Genomic DNA, 20,348 nt, shown 5'->3' with positions numbered 1-20,348 from the left:
GTAGCAAAGGTGAGCCATGCCTATATTGCGCGCGCAATACATGCAAATTACATTGCCGATTTTCACAATCAAGAAAATAATGACTGGAGATCGCGAATTCTAGAACTTGCAAATTTATGGCAAATATTAGGCCATAAATTTGCAAAATATTGCGAAAACGAACATTGCCTATTCCGCTCATCACTAGTCATTATCTTCAAAAGTCATAATGTTAATTATAACACATTCCCTTTGTATTTTAAGCAAAAACTATTTTTTTATTTTCATCTTTTACATTTTCAAAAGAAAAAGGAAAGGGCCCAAAGCAAATGTTTGAGCACCATACATTGTTAGTACCTTGCAGCACCCCCTTTGACAAGTATGTATTACAGCTTGTAATCGTTTTTTGTATCCAGCCAAGAGTCTTTCAATTTTTCTTCCAGTCTGGGAGATTCATGGGCCGTCTTGCATGCACTGCTCTGTTGAGGTCTATCCACCGATTACAGATTTTCAATAATGTAAAAATCGGGGACTGTGAGGCCCTGGTAAAACCTTCAGCTTGCATGAGGTAGTTTCAGGTAGCCATTTCCTCCGTTTGAAATGTAATTAAGAAATGGCAGTTAACAAGAACAGTGGAAGTCAGGAGAAGGTCTGGAAGACTTAGAAAAATTTAGTCAGAGTCAGCTGCCTATAGGATTGGTAGAAAGGTAAATCAGAACCTCCTCTTGACTGCAAAAGACCTTCCGGAAGATTTAGCAGAATCTGGAGTTGTCACACATTGTTTTACTGTTCAGTGACACCTACACAAATATGGCCTTCATGGCAGAGTCATTCGAAGAAAATTTCTCCATCGTCCTCACCACAAAATTCAGCATCAGAAAGCATTTGCAAATGAACATCTAAACAAGCATTTTGGAAACAAGTCCCATGGACCGATAAGATTAAAATAGAACTCTTCGGCCATGATGAACAAAGGTATGTTTGGAGAAAAAAGGGCACGTAAATTCATGAAAAGAACAACTTTCCAACCATTATACCGTGCAACAATGATTTTGCTACTGAGAGAAAAACATGTGATTTATGCTAAAATGAGCGTGCTGATTCCAAATATGAACTTGGAATTTGCCTGACACATCTAGATTTTAAGTTATACATGGAAATCCTATTCAGTTATAATATTAATGCATTATATTTGAAATGTTCCAATTGACATGTCCAGACCTGTCCGGACGCACACAGGCTGATGTCGGCAGTAAGTATATAAGGCAAGCTGGACAGATTTTGATAAAGTGATCTGTTACAGTGCTATAAGTTTTGAAACTTAAGATGGAAAATTGCAAATGTGTTAACGATCCAGACAATTTCTGCTACATATGTGGCAAATACACTACTTATGATCAGCGCAATAATCTGACAAAGCGAGTGCATCTTGCCTACAAGCATTACTTTGACTGTAAAACTGGAGATCAAGATAAAATCTAGGCACCTCATTTTTGTTGCACTGTGTGTTACTCTTGGCTAATGCAGTGGTTGAATGGTAAAAGAAAAGGAATGGCTTTTGCAGTGCCTATGGTTTGGCGTGAGCAGAAAAATCACCATTCAGACTGTTTGCATGACTAAAATCAACGAATATTCAAACAGAAACAAGTCACTAATTGTGTATCCAGACTATGAGTCAGGAACAGCAATTGAAACAGACAGTTCTGATCTTGATGAAGAAGAAGATGTTGATTGTCACAATGTATTTCCTGATCTAGAACAACTGGAGGGTCAGCCACACTTGCTGAGCCAATCAGATTTAGATGATCTGGTAAGAGATCTGTCATTATCTAAAGAAAAGTCAGAACAGCTGCTAGCTTCTAGACTTCAGGAATGGAATTTGCTACAACGTGGCACCACAACTTCACACTTTCGTCATCGACACACCAAGTTAGCTGCATACTATGCAATGGAAAGCCATGTCTGTTTCTGTACTGATGTAAATGGTCTTATGATGGAGTTAGATGGTACACATGTTCCGGATGAATGGAGGCTATTCATAGACTCTAGAAAAACAAGTTTTAAAGCTGTTTTGTTGCACAATAGTAATGAAAAACCATCTGTTCCATTGGCTCATGCGGTTGGAATGAAAGAGACCCATGCTTCTATGGAGTTAATTTTGAAAATGATCAAATACTCAGAACATAAATGGAAAATTTGTGCTGACCTGAAAGTGGTAGCATTTGTGCTTGGCCTACAGTTAGGGTACACAAAGCATATGTGTTTCTTGGGCCTATGGAACAGTCGTGATGAGTGATGACAACAATTATTACAAAATGAGACAGTGGCCTCTCAGAGTCGAGCACACAGTTGGTCAGTACAATGTGCAACACAAATCACTGGTCGATCCACTTCAAGTTTATCTTCCACCACTTCACATTAAACTTAGTTTAATGAAAAATTTTAGAAATGCACTTGATCATGATGGAAGTTGTTTCCAGTATTTGAAGGAGAAGTTTAGCACACTGAAAACTGATGCTAAAATAAAAGCCAGAATTTTTATTGGCCCCGAAATCAACAAACTAATGCATGATGACACATTCAGAACAAAACTCAATCCTCTGGAACTTGCAGCTTGGGATGCATTTGTGCTAGTAGTGCAGAAATTCCTTGGGAACAGACGAGCTGCAAACTATGCTGAATTAGTAGACAACATGCTTACAGCATATGAGCAACTTGGCTGCCGAATGTCATTGAAAGTGCATTTCTTACATTCCCATCTTGACTTTTTCCCACCCAATTTGGGACACGTATGCGACGAACATATTTCTACAATGGAGAACAGGTATCAAGGCCGCTGGAATCTCAACATGATGGGGGACTACTGCTGTTTTTTGCAATAGGAAAATATGACCGTTCACAAAGCAAAATCAGATGCCTGAAGCACTTTTAACAGTACTGGGCCTTGCCCAAGTAAGACTTTTAACCTCTTCCGGACACAGAGCGTACAGGTACGCCCTTATGTCCTGGTACTTAAGGACACAGGGCTTACCTGTACGCCCTGTGTATTTCCGATCACCGCCGCTTGGTGGGCGGTGATTGTAACCCGGTGCCTGCTCAAATCATTGAGCAGGCACCTTGGCTAAATGCGAGGGGGGGTCTCGTGACCCCCCCGTGTCGGCGATCGCCGCAAACTGCAGGTCAATTCAGACCTGCGGTTTGCAGTTTTACCTTATCCGGCGGTTGCGGCGGTGCCATCGGGTCCCCATGCGGCTGTAGGGGGGACCTGATGGCATGGAAGGCAGCGCAATGCCTTCCTTAGGCATCTGCGCTGCCTTGCAGTGACGAGCCTGTGAGATCCAGCCCCCTATCTAACCTACACTGACTATCTCCCACTAACTATCTGTATTATATATATGTGCTAACTAACTATCTAATGTAATTAAATAAGGATCCAGATGAGTCTGCAAAGCACAGAGCACAGTAATGACACGTCTCACAGGCCGGAAGCTGTATGAGTAATACACAAAGTATTACTCATACAGCCAATGCATTCCAATTCAGAAGTATTGGAATGCATTGTAAAAGGGATTAGACCCCCAAAAGTTGAAGACCCGAAGTGGGACAAAAAATAAAGTGAAAATAAAGTTGAAAAAATAAAATTTCCCCCCCAAAAAATAAAAGTTTCAAGTAAAAATAAACAAAAACGTCATTTTCCCCAAATAAAGTTAAAAAAATTGGTAAAAAGTAGGGGACATATTAGGTATCGTCGCGTCCGTATCGACCAGCTCTAAAAAAAATCACATGACTTAACCGCTCAAATGAACACCATAAAAAATAGAAACTGTGCTAAATAAACAATTTTTTTGTCACCTTACATCACAAAAAGTACAACAGTAAGCGATCAAAAAGGCGTATGCCCACCAAAAAAGTACCTATCTAACCGTCACCTCATCCCGCAAAAAATGAGACCCTACCTAAGACAATCGCCCAAAAAATAAAAAAACTATGGCTCAGAATATTGAGACACTAAAACATAATTTTTTTTTGTTTTAAAAAAGCTGTTATTGTGTAAAACTTAAGTAAATAAAAAAAAGTATACATATTACATATCGCCGCGTCCGGATCTACCAGCTCTAAAAAAATATCACATGACCTAACCCCTCAGATGAACACCGTAAAAAAAAAACGGTGTAAAAAAGCAATTTTTTTGTCATCTTACATCACAAAAAGTGTTATAGCAAGCAATCAAAAAGTCATATGCACCCTAAAATAGTGCCAATCAAACCGTCATCTCATCCCGCAAAAAATGAGACCCTACCCAAGATAATTGCCCAAAAACTGAAAAAACTATGGCTCTCAGACTATGGAAACACTAAAACATGATTTTTTTTGTTTCAAAAATGATATTGTGTAAAACTTACATAAATGAAAAAAAGTATACATATTAGGTATCGCCGCGTCTGTAATAACCTGCTCTATAAAAATATCACATGAACTAACCCCTCAGGTGAAAACCGTAAAAAAGAAAAATAAACTGTGTAAAAAAAGCCATTTTTTGTCATCTTACATCACAAAAAGTGTAATAGCAAGCGATCAAAAAGTCATACGCACCCCAAAATAGTACCAATAAAACCGTCATCTCATCCCGCAAAAATCATACCCTACCCAAGGTAATCGCCCAAAAACTGAAAAAATTATGGCTCTCAGACTATGGAAACACTAAAACATGATTTTTTTTTTGCTTCAAAAATGAAATCATTGTGTAAAACTTACATAAATAAAAAAAGTATACATATTAGGTATCGCCGCATCCGTGACAACCTGGTCTATAAAAATATCACATGATCTAACCTGTCAGATGAATTTTGTAAATAACAGAAAATAAACACGGTGCCAAAACAGCTATTTCTTGTTATCTTGCCTCATAAAATGTGTAATATAGAGCAACCAAAAATCATATGTACCCTAAACTAGTACCAACAATACTGCCACACTATCCCGTAGTTTCTAAAATGGGGCCACTTTTTTGGAGTTTCTTCTCTAGGGGTGCATCAGGGGGGCTTCAAATGGGACATAGTGTAAAAAAAAACAGTCCAGCAAAATCTGCCTTCCAAAAACCGTATGGCATTCCATTCCTTCTGCGCCCTGCTGTGTGCCGGTACAGCAGTTTACGACCACATATGGGGTGTTTCTGTAAAGTACAGAATCAGGGCCATAAATATTGAGTTTGGTTTGGCTGTTAACCCTTGATTTGTAACCGGAAAAAAAATTATTAAAATAGAAAATCTGCCAAAAAAGTGCAATTTTGAAATTGTATCTCTATTTTCCATTAATTCTTGTGGAACACCTAAAGGGTTAACAACGTTTTTAAAATCAGTTTTGAATACCTTGAGGGGTGTAGTTTATTAGATGGGGTCACTTTTATGGAGTTTCTACTCTAGGGATGCATCAGGGGGCTTCAAATGGGACATGGTGTAAAAAAAAAACAGTCCAGCAAAACCTGCTTTCCAAAAACCGTATGGCATTCCTTGACTTTTGCGCCCTGCCGTGTGCCCGTACAGCAGTTTACGACCACATATGGGGTGTTTCTGTAAACTACAGAATCAGGGCCATAAATATTGATTTTGGTTTGGCTGTTAACCATTTTTTTGTAACTGGAAAAAAAATCTTAAAATGGAAAATCTGCCAAAAAAGAGAAATTTTGAAATTGTATCTCTATTTTCCATTAATTCTTGTGGAACACCTAAAGGGTTAACGACATTTGTAAAATCAGTTTTGAATACCTATTTGGGGTAGTTTATATAATGGGGTTTTTGGGTGGTTTCTATTATGCAAGCCTCGCAAAGTGACTTTAGACCTGAACTGGTCCCTAAAAATTGGGTTTTTGAACATTTCTGAAAAATTTCAAGATTTGCTTCTAAACTTCTAAGCCTTGTAACATCCCCAAAAAATAAAATATAATTCCCAAAATGATCCAAACCTCAGGTAGACATATGGGGAATGTAAAGTAATAACTACACTGCTCAAAAAAATAAAGGGAACACGAAAATAACACATCCTAGATCTGAATTAATTAAATATTCTTCTGAAATACTTTGTTCTTTACATAGTTGAATGTGCTGACAACAAAATCACACAAAAATTTAAAATGGAAATCAAATTTTTCAACCCATGGAGGTCTGGATTTGGAGTCACACTCAAAATTAAAATGGAAAAATACACTACAGGCTGATCCAACTTTGATGTAATGTCCTTAAAACAAGTCAAAATGAGGCTCAGTAGTGTGTGTCGCCTCCACTTGCCTGTATGACCTCCCTACAACGCCTGTGCATGCTCCTGATGAGGTGGCGGACGGTCTCCTGAGGGATCTCCTCCCAGACCTGGACTAAAGCATCTGCCAACTCCTGGACAGTCTGTGGTGCAACGTGACGTTGGTGGATAGAGCGAGACATGATGTCCCAGATGTGCTCAATTGGATTCAGGTCTGGGGAACAGGCGGGCCAGTCCATAGCATCAATGCCTTCGTCTTGCAGGAACTGCTGACACACTTCAGCCACATGAGGTCTAGCATTGTCCTGCATTAGGAGGAACCCAGGGCCAACCGCACCAGCATATGGTCTCACAAGGGGTCTGAGGATCTCATCTCGGTACCTAATGGCAGTCAGGCTACCTCTGGCGAGCACATGGAGGGCTGTGCGGCCCTCCAAAGAAATGCCACCCCACACCATTACTGACCCAATGCCGGTCATGCTGGAGGATATTGCAGGCAGCAGAACGTTCTCCATGGTGTCTCCAGACTCTGTCACGTCTGTCACATGTGCTCAGTGTGAACCTGCTTTCATCTGTGAAGAGCACAGGGCGCCAGTGGCGAATTTGCCAATCTTGGTGTTCTTTGGCAAATGCCAAACGTCCTGCACGGTGTTGGGCTGTAAGCACAACCCCCACCTGTGGACGTCGGGCCCTCATATCACCCTCATGGAGTCTGTTTCTGACCGTTTGAGCAGACACATGCACATTTGTGGCCTGCTGGAGGTCATTTTGCAGGGCTCTGGCAGTGCACCTTCTGTTCCTCCTTGCACAAAGGCGGAGGTAGCGGTCCTGCTGCTGGGTTGTTGCCCTCCTACGGCCTCCTCCACGTCTCCTGATGTACTGGCCTGTCTCCTGGTAGCGCCTCCATGCTCTGGACACTACGCTGACAGACACAGCAAACCTTCTTGCCACAGCTCGCATTGATGTGCCATCCTGGATAAGCTGCACTACCTGAGCCACTTGTGTGGGTTGTAGACTCCGTCTCATGCTACCACTAGAGTGAAAGCACTGCCAGCATTCAAAAGTAACCAAAACATCAGCCAGGAAGCATAGGAACTGGGAAGTGGTCTGTGATCACCACCTGCAGAACCACTTCTTTATTGGGGGTGTCTTGCAAATTGCCTATAATTTCCACCTGTTGTCTATCCCATTTTCACAACAGCATGTGAAATTGATTGTCACTCAGTGTTGCTTCCTAAGTGGACAGTTTGATTTCACAGAAGTGTGATTGACTTGGAGTTACATTGTGTTGTTTAAGTGTTCCCTTTATTTTTTTGAGCAGTGTATTTTTGGAGGTATTACTATGTATTATAGAAGTAGAGAAATTGAAACTTGGAAATTTGCAATTTTTTACAAATTTTTGGTAAATTTGTTATTTTTTTATAATAAAAATGATTTTTTTTTACTTCATTTTACCAGTGTCATGAAGTACAATATGTGACGAAAAAACAATCTCAGAATGGCCTGGATAAGTCAAAGCGTTTTAAAGTTATCAGCACTTAAAATGACACTGGTCAGATTTGCAAAAAATGGCCAAGTCCGTAAGGTGAAATAGGGCCAAGTCCTTAAGGGGTTAAGAAGTTAAATGGAAAAAGGAGACTTTTTGAAATTTTGTTATTCCATTACATTTTCATACACAGTTTACTACGCAAACTTTGATGTAGATCAGGTAATTGTTGGAGTAAAACTCGTTCTGTTCAAAATTATTCAATGCTTTCCAAGTGCTTAATTCATTTATGCATACTTATGCATAGCAAAATTTTGTGACGTGTTACAACAATTCTGACTTCGGATTAGCAGACAAAATGTTTTTTTTTGCTGCATGGTGTTATTAATGGGGGTGGATCGATCATGCTTTGAGGTTGTGTTGGAGCCAATGGCACAGGAAACATTTCATTGTTAGAGCGAAGAATGGATTCAATGAAAGTCCAGCAAATTCTAGATGCAAATATAACAGCAACTGTGAAAAAAAGCCTACGTTGACAAGAGGATGACTTCTACAAATGCATAATGATCCTAAACACACATCAAAATCCAGAATAGACGACCTCAAAAGGCACAAGCTGAAGGTTTTACCATGGCATTCACAATTCTCTGATCTGAACATCATTGAAAATCTACAGATAAATGAGCAGCGCATGCAAGACTGCATGCAAGACTGCCACGGAATCGCACAGAGTTGGAAGACTTTAGAAAATAAGAATGTATGAAAATACTTCAAATAAGAATTGAAAGACTCTTGGCTGGCTACAAAAAGTGTTTACAAGCTGTGATATTTGCCAAAGGGGGTGCTACTAGGAGTAACCATGCATGGCGTCCAAACTTTTGCTTTGGGCCCTTATCCTTTTTTGTTATTTTGAACTTTATCTACTCTCTTAGCTACTTTATCTAACAGCCAATTTTTTTTTTATATCTACTGTATGTACAGTATATATCTACATTGCTATCTTATTGATCTAACTAGTACTAATCATATATTTGACGATAGTTTAAGCGTTTTCATGTATTGGCACCTCTTCTTCCCATATTGCGTACTGTCATACAGATGTGTCCACACATACCTCTTCTTCAATTTCGGAAGACTCTAATTTCTCTCAGAACAAATTCAATATAATATTGCAACAAAAACCTTTACAGGCTACAATACCTATTTCAGCCACAACCACTGTGTAGCCACACATAGACACACATAGCGTAGCTATCTTCTGACAGAGTTTTGAAAAATCATGTTGTTGTTTTTTTTTTTTAAAGCTGGCAATCTAACTTGATCTAAGGATATTAAGGATATTGTATGTCAAGCCAAGAGGAAAAGTTAGGAAAGACACATCTGCACACAGGGCCGTCTTTAATGAGGGGCAAAAGGGGCAGCTGCCCCGGGCCCAGTTGCTCCTGGGGGGCCCAAGGCAGCTGCCTCTTGAGCCCTGCTAGCCACTGCCCCGGGTGTCAGGCTGTCAGCTACACAGGGGGTGTTGCCATGCCTGCCGGCACTCCAGCCAACGTACTGTGAGAGCTGTGATTCTCTAGGACCTTAGATGACATCATCACCATGTGACCAGTAACCTAGCAATATTACTGGTCACATGGCTATGAGGTCATCAAGGTCCTTTCTACCAGGAGTGTTGCTGTAGAAGTTTGCCTTAACTGTGGAGCTTTTTTTGTGAAGATTACATCAGAAAAAGGTGACAGGGGCTGTTATGCTAATATACTGTAAACTACTGTATAGTGGGGTGCTGTATAGTGCGGGGGCCTGTATACTGTGGGGGGCTGTATACTCTGGGGGGCTGTATACTGTATACTGTGGGTGCTGTATAATGTGGAGTGCAATACTGCTGTACTGTATAGTGTGGGGGGCTGTATACTGTGGGTGCTGTATATTGTGGAGTGCTATACTGCTGTACTGTATACTGTGGGGGCTGTATACTGTGCGGGGCTGTATACTGTATACTGTGGGTGGTGTATATTGTGGAGTGCTATACTGATGTTCTATATACTGTGGGGGGCTGTATACTGTATACTGTGGGTGCTGTATATTGTGGAGTGCTATATTGCTGTACTGTATACTGTGGGGGGCTGTATACTGTGGGGGGCTGTATACTGTGGGTGCTGTATATTGTGGAGTGCTATATTGCTGTACTGTATACTGTGGGGGGCTGTATACTGTGGGGGGCTGTATACTGTGGGTGCTGTATATTGTGGAGTGCTATACTGCTGTACTGTATAGTGTGGGGGGGCTGTATAGTGTGGGGTGCTGTATCGTGTAAAGGTTTGGGGTGCTGTATACGGTGAGGTGCTATACTGCTCTACTGTATACTGTGAGGTGTTGTATACTGTGGGCTGCTATACTGTTCTACTATATACTGTGGGGTACTGTATAGTGTGGGGTGCTATACTGCATACTGTGTGGTGCTGTATACTATAGAGTGCTATACTGCATACTGTGGGTTGCTGTATACTATGGGGTGCAATACTGCATACTGTGGGGTGCTGGGGTGCACTGTAACACTAGGGTGAGCCGAGCCCTGGTCTCCTTCCTGCAGAGCGGTGCCCACTTCCAGCCTGAGCCCAGCTGCCCAGAGCACTGATCCTGAGCCGCTGGAGTCTTCAGAACTGGAAGTATTTACAGTCATTCACTGTACTCTACCAGATGTGTGGACTTTTTGTGTGTGTGTTGTGGTGGAGGGCGTGATTGCCTGCTAAGGTGTGGGAAGGCGGGATCCAGGGGGCCCAAGTAAATTTTTGCCCAGGGTCCAATCAATATTAAAGACGGCCCTGTCTGCACACTGTACAAATAAATACATAATAAAGTGCTTAATTATAAGCGTCATACAGTATGATGCTTAAATGACACTACCCTATAGTTGTTTTAATAGCAATGCTGTACAGTTCTATAGATAGTAAAATTTAATGATTAATAACAATATACAATACATTAATCTAATCTATCTATCTATCTATCTATCTATCCATCTATTTAATTAAAGAGTGATACCTGGGAATTAGAATGTTTCCCCTTCTCATGAACTTTGTTAATTGCTTTTACAGAGCAAACTTGAGTTTTATTAGACTTTCTACATCTTGTGGGCTACTTTCATACTAGCGGCAGGATGCTATTTCGCTGCGCCGCCAGACTGCCGCTCTGTCCCCATTGACTATAATGGGGATGGGGGCGGAGCTGCGGCGCAGCAAGGCAGTGCACGGCGAGAGGCTGCCGGACTAAAAAGTCAGACATGCAGTACTTTTAGTCCGGCGGCCTTTCGCCGTGCACTGCCGTGCTGCGCCGGAGCTCCGCCCCCGCCCCCATTATGGTCAATGGGGACGGAGCGGCAGTCCGGCAGCATGGCAAAATAGCGGCAGGACGGATCCGACAAGGTGAACAGCCTGTGAGATCCGTCCTGCCGCTAGTGTGAAAGTACTCTTAGCAGTTCTGGTGTCTCTGCTGATGATATTCAATGAACTAAACAACACAACAAATGGTATTGAATGCAATAAATGAAAAACTTGTCATCTAGTATTAATGTAGATGATGCTCAAGTCCACATCCTTTCAAAATCAAGAAGAAAAAATAAATATTTGCAAAACTAAAGTATAGAATGTAATGATATTTAAGAACCAATTTAAGAAGAAGTAATACGAAATCTCAGTGGGGCTAGACTTATCAAAATTTTGCTCTGCGGCAAAGAGTAAAGTGGTGACTATTTGTAATGATCCCTAATTAAATCACTGGAAGATTGCCTGCTTTCTGGTAACTCTGTGTGCTTCGATATTCCAGACTTGAAGATCAACCTCATAGTCAGATTAATAAAGTAGAATTTCCTGATTATGTTCTATAAAATTGCAACTGGAGCAGTGATTCAAAATAATTAGTCTGTTAAGTTGAATTTTAAAGGCGCCTGTTTATTTTAGCGACTTTTGAGGTCCGCACCATCATTATAGTTGTAGCTGTTTTCTGATGTTAGCTTCATCCCAAACAATGTCTTAAACTGTAATGTTCTAAATTATACTAATTAGATACAGAAGACTAAATACACATACAGGGATTAAATTAGTACATATTAAAGCTTCTTTAGAACGGGGCTGAGTTTGGTTGAAAATAAAACCCATCATCCTATTATATTTTATACATGATGTTCCTAATAGTAGACCTTCTTCTTATACCTCCAAACAGTGACAAACAAAGTGCTTAAAACTTGGAGTTTTGGTTGAAAAATCAACAGTAAGTGAAGTTAAAGATGCTGGAATATATATATATATATATATATATATATAAAAAAAAAATATATATATATATATATACAATATAAAGAAAGACTAGATGGGCCATGTGTTGTTCTGCCATTCTTCTTCTATATTTCTAAATACAGAATAGAGGCTGCAAACCTAGAGGTTACCTTAACCTAAAAGTCCGGTTCCACAAGTTGCTTTTACTAGGGCTTACTGGCCTCTATAAAGGAATGGAAATTATGTGATACCTAATCTTCCTATTACTTAAAATTCCTGACGTTCTTTATAATTATTCTGCCCTTCCTATAATGGTAATAATCTTCCCATTCCTTGCACTGAGTTTCTGTTGAGTCTGTGACTTTGGTCAACCTGGAGAGGTAGAGATGCAGTGAAGAGTAAGCGGGAGCAGCCAGAGCCAATGATGAGACAGAAGTAGAGATGTGCGAATTTTTCAAAATGGAATTGTGGTCCAATTTGGCCAACTCACCCTTCTGATTCAATTCAAATCAAAAGTACTCTAATTGCCTGGGAAAGTCTCTGTCTCATCAGATTTCCTCATTTCAGAATTGATTAAACTAATATATAAAGTTAACTGTATGTGTGTGTGCATGTGTGTATGTCTGCTAAAGGAATCTGCACTTCGCATTTACAATCACGAAATTTGGCACACAGGTACATCAGGTGTCCGGGAAGGTTTTAGACCGGATCTCAGCTCTCTAGCATGTGCCGTTCCTGAGATATAAAAAAAAAATGCATTAGCCAATAGAAGCCTGGTCACATAACCCTATCAGCCAATAGAAGCTTGAAGGCCCTTAGCCTCCACATACACACAGTTTTACACCAGGTTTCCATAACAACCCAGCCATTTTTCTTCACTGCTGTAGGTCAGCTTTAAAGGGGAAGGGCACTGTGGATGACACTATTAAGGGAGTGGAGAGCTATGGCGGTCACAGTTCAGGGGCAGATAGGGTGGCCATTCAGATGAACACCGTAAAAAAAATAAAAAAAATAAACATTGTGCCAAAACTGATTTTTTTGTGAGCTCACCTCCCAAAAAACATAATGTTAATCAATCAAGTCATACGTACTCCAAAATATTTTCTAAAAATGCTCCTATTGAGTAAAATGTAATAAAATTTATAAAAAAATTGACATATTTGGTATTGTCACGTTTGTAATAATTGGCTCTAGAAAAATATGATCTACCCCTTCAAGTGAACGGTGAAAAAAAACAAATACAAATTATGCCAAAACAGTTTTTTTTCAGTCACTTCACATCACAAAAAAACATATAAATTAATTAAAAAGACATATGTATCCCAAAATGGTAGCAATAAAAGCTCCACCTCGTCCTGCAAAAAACAAGCCCTCACACAAGACTATTGCCAGTAAAATGAAAAAATATGGCTCTAAGAAAATGGCATCACAAAAACACAATTTTTTTTCTAAGAATGTTTCTATTGTGTAAAACGTCAAAATAAAAAAATTTGACATATTTTGTATTGTTGCATCTATAATGAATGGATCTATAAAAATATCACATGATTTACCCCATCAAGTGAATGGTGTAAAAAAGAAATATAGAAAAATGACACCAAACAGCTTTATTTGTGACCTCACCTCCCAAAAAATGAGATAAAAAGCAACCAGAAAGCCAAATGTACCCCAAAAAGGTGCCAACAAAAACTACAGCTTGTCCCGCACAAAATATGCCCTCACGCAGTTCATTCAACAAAAAATAAAAAAAAGTTATCGTGCTTAAAAACCATCACAGAAAATTCCATGTTAGAAAATCCAGATGCTGCTCCTTTCCTTCAGAGCCCTGGCGCTTCCCCAAATAACAGTTTACAACCACAATTGGGGTTTTGCTGTATTCAGGAGACAATGGGTAGCAAATTGATGGTGGATATTTCCCTGTTATATTTTTTGAAAAAGAAAGTTTGGACCTAAAGCACCATTTTCTTGTAAAAAAAATAAATACATAATTTTTCCTTTTCACACCTAAGTATTAAAAATTCTATGAAACACCTGTTGAGTGAAGTGCTTATCGAGAGGTTTGGACAAGCCCAATATTTTTATGTTTTGGACCTCACAAAGGGCTACCGGCATGTGCCCTTAACGGAGGCTGCCAAAGAGACCGACCTTCACCAAATTTGGCACACAGATACATCAGGTGTCCAGTGAAACTCACTGTTGAAGGGGCCGGCTTCTGTGAAGGTCAAAGTTAAGGGGATGGTCTGCTGTGTAGATCCCATTTTAAGGGGGGGCCTCTAAGGGGTGGGGGACTGTGGAGTTCACTGTTAAAGGGGCGGCGTGCTGTAGAGGTCACTGTTATGGGGGATAATGTCGATATCTTTTAACAACACACACAAACCTTAAATGAAATAGATAAAATATACCGTGCAAAGCCGGGTCCTTCTACTAGTATATATATACAGTACAGACCAAAAGTTTGGACACACCTTCTCATTCAAAGAATTTTCTTTATTTTCATGACTATGAAAATTGTAGATTCACACTGAAGGCATCAAAAACTATGAATTAACACATGTGGAATTATATACATAACAAACAAGTGTGAAACAACTGAAAATATGTCATATTCTAGGTTCTTCAAAGTAGCCACCTTTTGCTTTGATTACTGCCTTGCACACTCTTGGCATTCTCTTGATGAGTGTCACGAGTTGGAGGTCCCAGGAGAGACCACCGCGTCGTCATGCAATAAACAAACGGAAATCAGGTACAGACACATAAGAGTTTATTGCACAAACAAAACAGGGAAGGCAGCACAGACAAAACAAGAGCTCTATGTACCGTCAGCACAGTGGGAGAAAACCCCCACTGCGCCACTGTCTAGTAATACTCCAGAGGGGCGTGACTAAGCAACTCCTGGTATTCACTAGAGCCCTAGATGGTAGAGTTAGACTTTGCCGCAGGAAGTTGCCAGGGTTTACTCTGGAGCGTGAACTAGACAGTGACAGCAGGAGCGAATGGACAACAGGTACCAGAAGGTACCGACGGCACATAGGCAAACATAACATACAGGCAAATACAAAACAGGGCAACTAATAATACAAGCAGGAGTTCACGCAAGGGAGCAGGAGTGGCAATGAGCAGAGGAGGACTTGCTCCACCAGTAGTAAACTGCATGGCCTTGTCATGCCACTCTGCTGCAAAGGCTTGCTGAACACAGACATCAGAATAAACACAAAGTAACTAAAACATAACTGGTAGAACAGATAACAGAAAGACAGGAAAGAAGACATCAATGAACAAGTAGGGAAACTCACAGAGCACAGACAGACAGACACAGATCACATGGGTCAGCAGCATGGGAGAGAGAGTACAAAGCAGGACAGACAACACACACCAGGAGAGCTGACCCAGAACTGAGGAAACTTCAGCCTTATATACAGGTTCCATGGGTGCAGCAGAGAGACCACACCCATGGAGCAGACAGAGGATTAACTCCTAATAGGAACACAGGGGAGTTAACCCATACAGAACCACATATAATACAGAGGAACGGAGCTGCAGCGAGAGCATAGACAGAAGGTCACAGCCAGCGGTAATGACTGTGACACTCCCACCCCTCAAAGCCCTCTCCTCCCAAACAGAAAGGGGAAGAAGGCAAGGGGACAGAAATCAGGCAAGGGGACAGAAATCAAAGGGGTGACAAGGTACAAGGGCAGGAACACATACGACGACCGCAACCAGCCCAACCCCTGAAAACCAGCCTACACGGAGAGTCCGCAGCCAGTACGCCAGGGGAAGATAGCCAGCTAACACGGCATACACGTCAAGTGAACCGCACCTAGAAGTTACCTCCCCCTCCACTCTCCCTCTGGAGAATGACATGTCTGCCAAGAACTAATTGGCCAGACATGCAGACACCCCCTTCCGGAGTATTGGGACCAGGAACAGGAACCAAACAGGAATACAAAGAAAATTCAGAATCAAAGGGGTACAGAGGTACACAAGCAGAACACATAAGACGACCGCAGCCAGCACGCAGCCCCTAGCAACCAGCCTACACGGTAAACGCAGCCAGTACGCCAAGAGGAATGCAGCCAGCCTACGCGGCCACAAAAGTCATGGTGAACTGCAGTGTGCTAACACCTCCCCCTCCACTCTCCCTCCGGAGAATGGCATGTCTGCAAAGAACTAATTGGTCAGACATGCTGACACCCCCTTCCGGAGGCCCAGGAGCAGATACCTGCGCCGATAACGGAAAACAAGGCCGTAGGCAGAACTGCAAGCAAAAAGGTTAAACCGGACGTCACCCATGGCAACCAGCATACACGGAGAACACCGCAGCCAGTACACCAAGGCAACCAAATCCGATACCTAAGGCAGCATAAAGAGGGAAATACAGAAAGCACACACATTACAGATAAGCAGAAAACAGAACAAAAAAAACTCTGTGAAAGTTCACTTGTTCATTCTGTCACGAGTTGGAGGTCCCAGGAGAGACCACCGCGTCGTCATGCAATAAACAAACGGAAATCAGGTACAGACACATAAGAGTTTATTGCACAAACAAAACAGGGAAGGCAGCACAGACAAAACAAGAGCTCTATGTACCGTCAGCACAGTGGGAGAAAACCCCCACTGCACCACTGTCTAGTAATACTCCAGAGGGGCGTGACTAAGCAACTCCTGGTATTCACTAGAGCCCTAGATGGTAGAGTTAGACTTTGCCGCAGGAAGTTGCCAGGGTCCACTCTGGAGCGTGAACTAGACAGTGACAGCAGGAGCGAATGGACAACAGGTACCAGAAGGTACCGACGGCACATAGGCAAACATAACATACAGGCAAATACAAAACAGGGCAACTAATAATACAAGCAGGAGTTCACGCAAGGGAGCAGGAGTGGCAATGAGCAGAGAAGGACTTGCTCCACCAGTAGTAAACTGCATGGCCTTGTCATGCCACTCTGCTGCAAAGGCTTGCTGAACACAGACATCAGAATAAACACAAAGTAACTAAAACATAACTGGCAGAACAGATAACAGAAAGACAGGAAAGAAGACATCAATGAACAAGTAGGGAAACTCACAGAGCACAGACAGACAGACACAGATCCCATGGGTCAGCAGCATGGGAGAGAGAGTACAAAGCAGGACAGACAACACACACCAGGAGAGCTGACCCAGAACTGAGGAAACTTCAGCCTTATATACAGGTTCCATGGGTGCAGCAGAGAGACCACACCCATGGAGCAGACAGAGGATTAACTCCTAATAGGAACACAGGGGAGTTAACCCATACAGAATAGGTGTGCCCTGTCAGGTTTAATAAGTGGGATTTCTTGCCTTATAAATGGGGTTGGGACCATCAGTGGCGTTGAGGAGAAGTCAGGTGGATACACAGCTGATAGTCCTACTGAATAGACTGTTAGAATTTGTATTATGGCAAGAAAAAAGCAGCTAAGTAAAGAAAAACGAGTGGCCATCATTACTTTAAGAAATGAAGGTCAGTCAGTCAGCCGAAAAATTGGGAAAACTTTGAAAGTAAGGGCTATTTGACCATGAAGGAGAGTGATGGGGTGCTGCGCCAGATGACCTGGCCTCCACAGTCACCGGACCTGAACCCAATCGAGATGGTTTGGGGTGAGCTGGACCGCAGAGTGAAGGCAAAAGGGCCAACAAGTTCTAAGCATCTTTGGGAACTCCTTCAAGACTGTTGGAAGACCATTTCAGGGGACTACCTCTTGAAGCTCATCAAGAGAATGCCAAGAGTGTGCAAAGCAGTAATCAAAGCAAAAGGTGGCTACTTTGAAGAACCTAGAATATGACGTATTTTCAGTTGTTTCACACTTGTTTGTTATGTATATAATTCCACATGTGTTAATTCATAGTTTTGATGCCTTCATAGTCATGAAAATAAAGAAAACTCTTTGAATGAGAAGGTGTGTCCAAACTTTTGGTCTGTACTATATATATATATATATATATATATATATATAAATCCAGAAAAAAGAGCGGCACTCCAAAGAATAAAAGCAAGTGAACCCTTTATTCACCCCATTGGTGCAACGTTTCGGCTCTGGTCACGAGCCTTCCTCAAGCAAAGATACAACTCAAATGACAGTGATTATATAGGAAATACAGATCATGTGGTCACAACCCAGTGGGTGTGTTTAACAAATCATAACAATAATATTCAGTGAATACACATAGTACCATATAGTGCAGAAAAATATGCTGATCATCAATTCATCATTAAAAAAACACGATGGTGCGGCTAAATACAAGACATGTATATGGATCAAGTACATAGACTTAATCAGATAGTGTATCAACATTTATTATACATAAGTATAAGGAGGGGGAGGAGCAACGAAGTGGTATCGCAAGACATACCCATCCAGCAAGGAGGCTCATTCAGCGCCGTGAAGTCGGCGTTATAGATGTCATTCTGCGCAGGCGTGGCAGCACACCAATAGCAAGTGTTCAGCAAGCCGGAAGCGCTATGCGTCATCGCAATGGGCCGACACCCCTACGTCACTGCGGACGTCATCCCAATAGGACACAGTGTGTTGTCCCATGCGCATGCTCAGTGAAGAATTGAGCTAAAGGCGCCATCTTTGTGACTGGAGAGCTGCCCTTGAACAATCACTATGCATATCGCACCCAGCCAAATACAGAAAACGGGCATAGGGGGTTTGAAAAGGGCACAAGGAATCCCAATTATCAGGGTACCTGTATGTCCCACCCTGGCAGAAAATCCACCGCAGCCACGGTAACCGCAGTACCTGCAGGGATAACGCCAGGGATTCCAACCTCCCGTCCAGCCCGAGAGGGATCTCCTCAAGTTGGTACGCAGATGCTGCAAAGTGTATATAGTTCAGCTCCCAATCTCAAAGGAATAAATATATAACAAAAGGAGATTTTATAGAGTGTCGACGAAGGTATAATATCATCACACGGTGCCTGCCATGCCTGGCAGCAACAAAACTGAACCAAACATAAAATATTAAATATAGTAGAATGAACTCCTTCCGTGGTATGTTGCGTACACTCCGACCATATGTTCCATACCCCAAAGTGTTGGGTGTAAGTGATCTAAAAAAGAAGAAAAAAAGATTAAAATAGGAATAAAGTGAGTTGTATAACTCTCTGAGTATGTACACAATTTGGCGAAACAATATCCAGCAAGACACAGAGGGCAAACCGACCCTCACAGAACATCCCCAAAATTATAATCAACGTTTAAACCCTTTGGTTTCAAGCTGTCCAACTTGTGGATCCAGCTGAGCTCTCTGCGTTTGAGTATCCTGGATCTATCCCCACCTCGCCGAGGCTGGGGTATATGGTCCAGGATCCAGCACCTCAAATCACCTTCTTTGTGTGTGGCCTCAGTGAAATGTTTCGACACTGGCAAATCCAGCCGTTTTTTGCGTATACTAAGGCGGTGATTATTGAGGCGAGTCTTCAATTCAGTTGTTGTCTCACCCACATAAAGCAAATTACATGGGCAAGACAACACATAGATGACATGGTTAGAGTCACAGGTTAAATGAAATAAAATGCTATAAGACACACCGGTATTAGGATGTACAAAATACCTTCCCTTGCGAATATATCTGCAATTAACGCAGTTCAGGCAGGGAAAACAACCTAAGCCAGACTGAGTCAATTTGGTTTGTTTCAAAGATCCCTTAGAGCCAATGTCAGCCTTGACCAACTGATCACGCAGGTTCCGGGATCGACGATACGATGACAATGGTGGACATGAGAACTCAGGGATATCTTTAAAGCATGTACCCAATAGACCCCAATGCTTGTTGAGTATCTTATTTATTGAGGGACTGAGTTCAGTATATACTGAAACGAACGGAATCCTGGCCTTGTTCTGGACAGTTCCCCTTTTCGTCAGTAACTCAGTCCTGTCAAACGTGCGCACTCTGTCCATGTGTTCGTTCAGTAATTGCTTGGGATAACCCCTATTCCGGAACTTAACAGCCATGGAATTCAGGGTCGCATCAAGTTTGGTCTCGTCTGACACAACACATTTGACGCGGAGAAATTGGGAGAAGGGCAACGACCGGATCATTCTCCGAGGGTGCGAGCTGTTATAACACAAAAACGTGTTGGTATCAGTAGGTTTTGTGTACAGCTCGGTGTGCAACACACCCTCATTGAACATTACTCATGTGTCCAAAAACTGGATCTCAGTTCGAGAAAAGACAAGGGTGAACTGTAAGTCAGGATCATGGCTATTTAAAAAGCCATGGAAGTCGGCCAAGTCGGTCTCAGAGCCTGTCCATATGAGGAAGATGTCGTCAATGTATCTCCACCACCTCACCACGACATCTTCCTCATAGCACCGCATAAAAATATTTGCATACGTG

The sequence above is a fragment of the Bufo bufo genome, chromosome 4 (genome assembly GCF_905171765.1).
Source record: "Bufo bufo chromosome 4, aBufBuf1.1, whole genome shotgun sequence".
NCBI lineage: Eukaryota > Metazoa > Chordata > Amphibia > Anura > Bufonidae > Bufo > Bufo bufo.
This window is presented reverse-complemented; position numbering follows the sequence as displayed.